General features: G+C 30.9%; 1 long non-coding RNA gene across 3 annotated transcripts; it reads right to left on the reverse strand.

Annotated features, from left to right (window-relative positions):
- Window positions 1–1,047: 1,047 nt before the first annotated feature.
- On the reverse strand, window positions 1,048–2,619 carry LOC145033725 (uncharacterized). Of its 3 annotated transcripts, none has more exons than XR_013677670.1 (5): window positions 2,507–2,619; window positions 1,956–2,068; window positions 1,825–1,874; window positions 1,431–1,745; window positions 1,048–1,365 (listed from the first exon to the last, which is right to left on the reverse strand). It is a non-coding gene; the product is annotated as an uncharacterized LOC145033725 (long non-coding RNA). The 3 variants fall into 3 exon arrangements; XR_013677669.1 differs by having other exon boundaries at window positions 1,945–2,068; XR_013677671.1 differs by lacking the exon at window positions 1,956–2,068 and having other exon boundaries at window positions 2,507–2,611.
- Window positions 2,620–8,524: the final 5,905 nt, after the last annotated feature.

Here is an 8,524-nt window from a genome sequence, read left to right on the forward strand (position 1 = left end):
AGATGGAGTGCAACATGAAGTTCAAGATGAAGTGCAAGCTGAAGTTGAACCTGAAAATCATCCTGAAGTTCATGATGCTAACCAAGTTGAAGTTCACCTTGCAGTTCAAGCTGAAGTTGAACCTGAAGTGCAAGTTCAAGTTGAAGATGCTAACCAAATTGTAATTCAAGATCAAGTGGAAATACCAGCTTTTCAAGTTGTAGTGGGAAAGAGGGCAAGGAAACCTTCAGAAAGAATTACAAAACTGAAGATAAGAAAGATGTGGGAGGGAAAACAGGGCAGTAGTGATGACAATCCGTATGAGTTGGATTAACTTTTGGCTTATTGTACTGTTGTTAATGTTTTTGGCATCTTTGACTGACATCTTTTAACTTTGGAATCTTTTGGCACATCTTTTGAAAACTAGTTGGAATAGCTTAACTTTTTGCACATCTTTTGGGTGTAATGAATGTTTAACTATGTTATGTAAAACTTTTGACACATCTTTTGAAGTCAATGTTCCCTGGAATGTTTATAATATATTACCATCTTTTGCACATCTTTCTAATACCATTAGTATTATTTATAATTTATTACCAACTTTTAGAATATCAACTGTAATCACAATTCCTTTACAGTGTAATCATAATTCCATTACATTGTTTGAACAATTCAATTCCAATGATTCACAATAACATTACAAGTTTTGTACACTACCATTCCAATGTTTCAATTACCATCTTTTGCACATCTTTCTAATACCATTTGTATTATTTATAATTTATTACCATCTTTTAGAATATCAACTGTAATCACAGTTCCTTTACAATGTAATCACAATTCCATTACATTGTTTGAACAATTCAATTCCAGTGATTAACAATAACATTACAAGTTTTGTACACTACCATTCCAATGATTCAATTCCAATGATTCAATTACAATGATTCAATTCCATAACAATGTTTATTACTATCTTTTATACTACCAAGTTTAATACCCATTCCATTACAATGTACTATTCCATTCCAATGATAGAATATAACCTTTTTCATTGAAAACATCACAAAAGCATACATAATTTAGTCATACTACATCATAATACATAATTTAAAAAAACATTTTGACATACAAGAGAAACAAGAAAATTAATGCAAGTCTATGGGTAAACAATTTCCAGTTGACTTTGTCAAGTTCTTGTTTATTCCTGTTCTTCTCTTCTTCAATCTTCATCCTACATATGCTGATTTCATTCTCCAAGGTACAAATTTTCAAGGTAAGATTGCAGCTTTCTTCTGCTTTCATCCTGTAATGCCCTCTTCCATCTTTCCTCCCTTCATCCTCATCCAACCATTGCCAAAATTTACAGCTTGGACTTTTTCCATTCTTCAAGAAATTTATAAGAACATGTTAAATTGAAGGATGAAGAAGAAGTAAAAAATATGAATTACCAGTGAGTTTTGACAAACTCTGAATTTCCTTCCAGGATTGTCTGGGGTTCTTGATGTCTTCACACGAGATGGCAAATCGCAATCACATGGATGATTCGGTTGTAATTCGTCTTGTCGTTTGGAAGAAAAGGATGAGGAAGAAGATGCCATCGATCGATCTAGGGTTTTAATTAATAAGCTGTCGTATCTCACCCTCTTATAATGTAAACACTTCTCAATGCCACGTAGGTGATGAGTATTGTAGCGTACAAGCCACGTAGATGCCACATCACCCAAAACTTACAATAGCCGGTAATGTTGGTTATTATTGAACGGCTGAAACAAGGTTGGTTGGGTAAATGAGTACAAAAAAAACAATATTACCCATATGTGAACATTTGAAATACTTAATTACCTTACTAAGTCAAATCCCCTAAAAGATTGCCTCGGTTCGGTTCTTCAATCCTAAAGGAAACAAGAAAATGGTTTAGTACCCAACACATGAGTACATTCATATCTTTTTTCGGATTCGTACGTTTTAAGCACCTCCATTACGTATGTTGCAATTTGGTTAATCATTTGTCTTGTCACTGTATTGCATGGGTATCACAATATTGCATATAAATTGTTCACATAATCCCCCATGCAAACTGTAATCACTGAAACGAAGATATTCGTCGAAATAAAACTAATAACTTCGACAAATTAGACTGCATAGATTACATGTGTAAGGTAAACGGGTGTAGAAACTATTTTTTGAAAAACTATTTACATCCGTCCGTTGGCGAGGGTAAACGACTATATTTGTAAAAATAAAACTAATAGTTTCCACAGATTAGAGTGCATAGATTACATGTGTAAGGTAAACGGGTGTAGAAACTATTTTTGAAAAACTATTTACACCCATCGCTTGGCGTGGGTAAACGACTAGTATATATATATATATATATATATATATATATATATATATATATATATATATATATATATATATATATATAACTCTAAGAAAAACTATTCGGTAAATTTATTACAGAAGGCAAAGACTATAAATAGAAGAAAAAACCCGGTTTAGAAGCAAGTCGGTCCAAACAAACCTATTACGTCAAAGGTCTAGTTCCAAGTTCCAATCTGGGGAAGATAGCAAAATGTTCAATTTCCAATGAAATTGTAAACGGTTTTTATCTCGTGATTCATTGAACATTCAAACGCATGTTCGATAGTATTTGCATTCAATGTGAACTGTACTTATAGATTACCTAATTTAGGTAACGGATGTTGATATTAAAATTTTAAATAATTAAATGTGAGAAAATGATAAATTTAGCCAATTACACTAATTATCTTACAAATTTAGCAAAAAAAATCGAAATTACAAAAATAACCACTGATTTTGTAAATGGAATGGCCCCATCTGCGATTTGGGCTTGCCATCTGCAGATGTACAAGTGGCTAAAACACAGTTCTGCTTTAGCCGCTTGTACATTCGCAGATGGAAAAGTCCATCTACGATTTACTGTACCCCATCTGCGATTTTATGCAGATTTTGTTATATAAGGTTTTTTTTTTCTTCATTTTCACTTTTCATTACAGAAACTTCTCTCTCTCTCTCTCTCTCTCTCTCTCTCGGATTCCTTTTGACGATTTTTTTGAAGAAAATGAAGTATCATTTCAACAATCCCGCAAATATGGTTAGATTTTAACTCTTTTAATGTTTTCATTAACATTTATTTAGTATATGTCTTTATTATTTTATTATTTATTGTATTAGTTAGTGTAAAAAAAATGAAATTATAATGTTTGTGAAAGGGTAATGTTGTTGTATTTCATACTTTTAATATTTGTTATTAGTAAACTTGAAGTTTAAATGCTATTTTGTTAGTGGTTGTATGAATGTACAAGTAGAGACTACGTAGAGTGTGCATCGGGTGGTTGTACATTTAGTAAAATGGTTAGAATATGCTCATTTTTTTAAGTTATTAGTTAAATAAATTGTTAGAATAATGTTTACAATATGTTATTTGTCGTTTGTATAGTTGTTGTAGAACTTGAAAAACTGTATATTCTTATCGTGTAGTTGTTTTTATATATTGAAATATGGTTAAATTATAGTATGTGTACAATAGTAGTTTGTATATATATTTGTCGTATAAGTTGAAATTTTGTATATATTTGTTTTTGAAGTATAAAATTTTTTATAGTATCGTTAGAAATTGTTTGCATTTGTCGTATAAGTTGAAAATTTGTATATATTTGTCGTATAACCTGGAAAATTGTTAACTTAGTTGTCGTTTTATTTGAAAAATTGTTTGTTTATATGGTTAGAAAATGTTATTTTATATAATTAGAAAGATAAAAATTGTTTGTATATTTGTTGTATAACTTGGAAATTTGTTTATATATTTATCGTTTAAGTTGAAAATTTGTTATAGTATGTGTATGTTATTGTTTTTTTTTATCATAAATATATAAATTATTTATTAAATATTTGTATTTGCATTGTTATTGTTATTTATGTTATTATTGCACTTAATAATCATATATTTTAAAACGAAATATTTTTTTAGTTCTCTAATATGTTTTTGTGTTTTATGCAGCATGATTTTGATTATTTTAATGTGAAAACAATTGTAAACTTAAAAGGCTCGGGGTGTAATATATGAGAAGTATTTGAAGAGTTAGATGGTGTCAGACGTGACATATTTAGAGATACCGTATTTGGTTATTTGTTGGACGTCCCTCATTTACAAGGGGACGCATTGTTGTTCCATGAAATGTTCCTTCATCAGATCCGGCTGGACACTATTTTATCTTCAGATGGAATAAAACGGTTATATTTTAGAGTAGGCGATACGAAAATGGTATATGGGCCGGAAGAGTTTTGTTTGATAACCGGCTTCAGTTTTGGGGAGTATCCAAAAAACATCGTGAAAAAAGTGTCAGAAAAAATAGTAATTAGTAAAAAAAGATGTTTATTGCGTGAACGACTATTTCCAAACTATACAAATAGTTCGGTGAAAACCGGCGACCTGAAAAGTTTTATTTTGAATCAACCATTCTTAGAAGTTGACGACGCCGATGCAGTTAGAGTATGTTTGATATACATTTTGTGTGAAAGTTTTTTGGGAAAAGAAATAAATGATCGGGTTCCACAAGATTGGTTTATTTTGGCTGAGAATTTGTATGTCTGGAACATGTATATTTTGTTTACGTTGAAAGTTTTATATTATTAATGTTAATTTATATTGTAACTAATTTTTGTTTTGTTTTGTTAGTTTCGTTTGGGGTAACTATCTATGGGATTTTACGTATGATGACCTTGAGGATATATGGAACAAGATAAATAAATATTTATCACTTCCTGAGCGTCGTCAAACTTTAAAATACTCCATCTCAGGATTTACGGCTCCAATAAGGGTATAAAAATTTACTTATATTTAAATTGTTTTATTGTTATGTTTTTTATTTTAATTTTAACTTTTATTACTATAATTGTAAAAATTGTAGATATAGATATATGAGATGCTTCCAACTGTTCGTGCATGTGGATTTGTATTGAGAAAAAACAGAGACATGCCTCGGATGAAACGATAGAGTGGGACAAAAAAAAATTGAAATGGGTTGATGTGAACAAGATTTTTTCAAAGATACAGGTTTATAATTTTTTTTTATTATTAATAAACTTCATTATTATACTTTTATATGCATTTTTAATATGTTAAATTTTTTAGGAGGGACAACTACCAAGACAAAACATATTACCGAGTGATAGTGAGATGACATCTTGTTATTATATGTCATTTCAAGAGTATGTATATGGTGAGCGGAAATCAGTTCTATCCTGAGTACGGGACCATTTTAGTAGACAAGAGGAATCTTCGTCTAGTATGTCGTCCAGTGGTTGCTCTCATGGTAGAGGTAGGGGCAGTGGGAATCACAACCTAGACGAGGTGTTGAAACGGCTACATGCACTGGAGTAGCATGTGTTTATGAACCGATAACCTAGAGAGGTTTTTGTTGAATAAGTGAATAATGAAGAAATTTTGGAATGACATCAGTTTTGAGGAGCCTGCAGTATTCCAAACAAAATTTGATGAACCGGTTAGTTACACGCTATATATTTTTTTTAATTTTATTAACATATATGAATATTTGTGTTCATATTTTATATTTGAAAATATAGGTTGTACAAGATGAAGTGATGAATAAAAATAATACAACTGAAAATGTTGTTGGTGATATTGAAGACGACAAGGTTGTTATAGATATTACCTTTACGATTTTAATAATTAATTTGTAATGTGTCTTTCGTTAATAAGTATAATGTTTTATTTTTAATGTAGGAGTTGGAGGAGAGGAATAACAATGCGGGAAACTTATTTGATGATGATGTGTTTGATGTAAATAATTATAATGAAGCTAAAGAGGTTCTTATACTTACATTTATTTTTATTTTGTTTTTAGTAGATTGAAATATTTTCTTAATTAGAGATTATTGCTTGTTAAATTAGGTGTCGAACGAAGATGAAGTAATAATTACGAGAAATGTAGATTATTATGATGATTATGGTGTTGATTACAAAGAAGTTACACCCGATAAACCGAGGACTCGAAAACCATCACAGTATTTGTATCCTCCTTACACCGAGGTATTCGTTTAATTTATAAACTTATAATTTTATGTTTATGTGAATTACCTAAAAGATAGAGATTTAAACATTTGAATATTGTCTTTAGTTGCACACGACATCGAAGCACAAAAAGAAGAGCAAAAAAGAAGGTTGATATCAAATCAACAAGCCCCGTTCCTCCTCTAGCTTTTGCTGTTGCTCACGACTTCTCCGTGTTGCGCTTGCAACCTTACGTAGCAGGCGGTGAGGTTGTCATCCACAATTATTTATTTCATTCATATGATGTCCGACATCGTTTGTTTAATTTCGTGTTAGATAGAGATTTTTGGAGCGCCTTGTTTGGGCATACACACGACGGATGGTTGGAGTCATCGGTAAAATAATTGTTAATTTATTATTTTAAAAGTAATTTGTTTTTTAGTCAATAACAAAAGTATCATAATTTTGTGCAGCATATAACCATTTGGTATAGACTATTGATGGAGAGACGGTTTGAAGGCGACCGGCATACAATAATGCCTCCAAATTTTTTTGTTTGCCATATTTTGGAAGAAGGGTAGGATTGGAGGGCGTTTATGGTTGGTATTGCTACGTACTCCAACTTCATGGTTGCTTGGTAGGATGTCGATACGGTAAACTTAATTTTTTATATTGAAAACATTATCTTTATTGTCGTTATGTTTTTGTGTTGTGATATAAAAAACATAATTTTATTTTCTGATCCTTATACAGGTCCTATTGCCGATTCATTCATCCCCTAATCACTGACTATTTGGGGAACTACGATTGGCGTCAACGGGAGTCCATATTTATGACAGTCTCGGTAGAGTGGCTTATGAAAAATTCAAATCTGATGGAACCTTTACCAAATTTGAATCTCGGGTGGCAAATTATTTGGACAAGATTAACTATTAGACCTTTAGGAACATCCCAAGGATTCCGTTGAATATGCAATTCATTTATGAAGAAAATGTTCCCCAACAAAGTAGTCATTTGGGAGATTGTGGTGTTTTTGTTTGTATGTTAATGGAGAAATTAGTTTCAGGTCAACCAATACGTGAACTTATTGACCCAAAGAACGCAGCTTTAGAGTTTCGCCAACGGATGACAAAAATTTATTTGGGGTCGAGTCTTTGTCCTATTTAGTTGGATTATATTTTTGTATATGTAAATTAATGTTGGATTTGATTATTAGTTTATTTTTAGTTTTAACATTACAACAATTACAACAAATTAATGACCTACTAATAACTTATCAATACTTACAACATAGGAACGAAAACAAGATGTGTTTTAACGTTACAAGTACACTATTCTAAACATAATAACAAATACAACAATTTATTGACCTAACAACTTCAAATCTATCAAAACAATATTAAAAAGCTTACAACTTGTAAGCAAGAACTGCCAAGAACAACACCCAACTACAAACCAACGCTATCTTTAACTTCTTATTTTCTGATTGAAAGAGCTTATTAGAGTTAGCTACTTTAGCTATTACCATAGATGATTGGTCATTCTCTTTATTAACCCAACTGATAAATCCGCATTTTGGTCCCTGTAAACTTAAACATTGACAGTAAGAATTGTTTCCATGTAAACACGAGGGTTTAAATATGAATGACGTTAAGAACATGATACTAAATATGGGCAAGCGTAAAACAATCTTCCTGGATTTTAGTTGTACTCGAAATCCTAACGATACGTTCACCTCCGCAATTGCAGTATGCCATTAGCCTTATTTTTCTATTAAATATGAGTTATTTTATTAGATTAATTTCTCATAATTACTTTACACCCATTTATAGAAGAAATTATATTGCAGACAATTATATTTGACTATGAAATGAGTTTGTTTGACTATGAATTCAAAAAGTTGAACTATGAATTGCAGACAAGTACAATATTTTGTCTTGTCTTGTCTTGTTGATATATGATGTTTGACTATGAAATGAATTGGTTTAACTATGAATTCAAAAAGTTGAACTATGAAATGTAGACAAGTACATTGTATTGCGTTATCTTGTCTTGTCTATCAATGATGTTTGACTATGAAATGAATTGGTTTGACTATGAATTCAAAAAGTTGAACTATGAACTGCAGACAAGTACATTGTCTTGTCTTGTCTTGTCTTGTTGGTCTGTGATTTTTGATTATGAAATGAACTGGTTTGACTATGAATTTAAAAAGTTGAACTATGAAGTATGAATTGTAGAGAAACACTAATTTCGATATAATTATAATTGCATTTGTGTGATGATTGTAAACCACTTTCATTGGTTGTGAAAATGAGTACTTACACTGAAAGAAGCTTTTCTCAACTACCAATATTCTTGCATAATCTTCAAAGAACAAATCCTAATACCTTCATAGCCATTAAGAAAACGGATATCAATCGCTTTCAATTCTGTTTTGTGGCTTTAGGTTGCATGGTATAACATATTCATTTTATTGAGTTATATAATATTTCATGGTAATGT

This window comes from Lactuca saligna, chromosome 3, assembly GCF_052625555.1.
Source record: "Lactuca saligna cultivar CGN05327 chromosome 3, ASM5262555v1, whole genome shotgun sequence".
Lineage (NCBI taxonomy): Eukaryota > Viridiplantae > Streptophyta > Magnoliopsida > Asterales > Asteraceae > Lactuca > Lactuca saligna.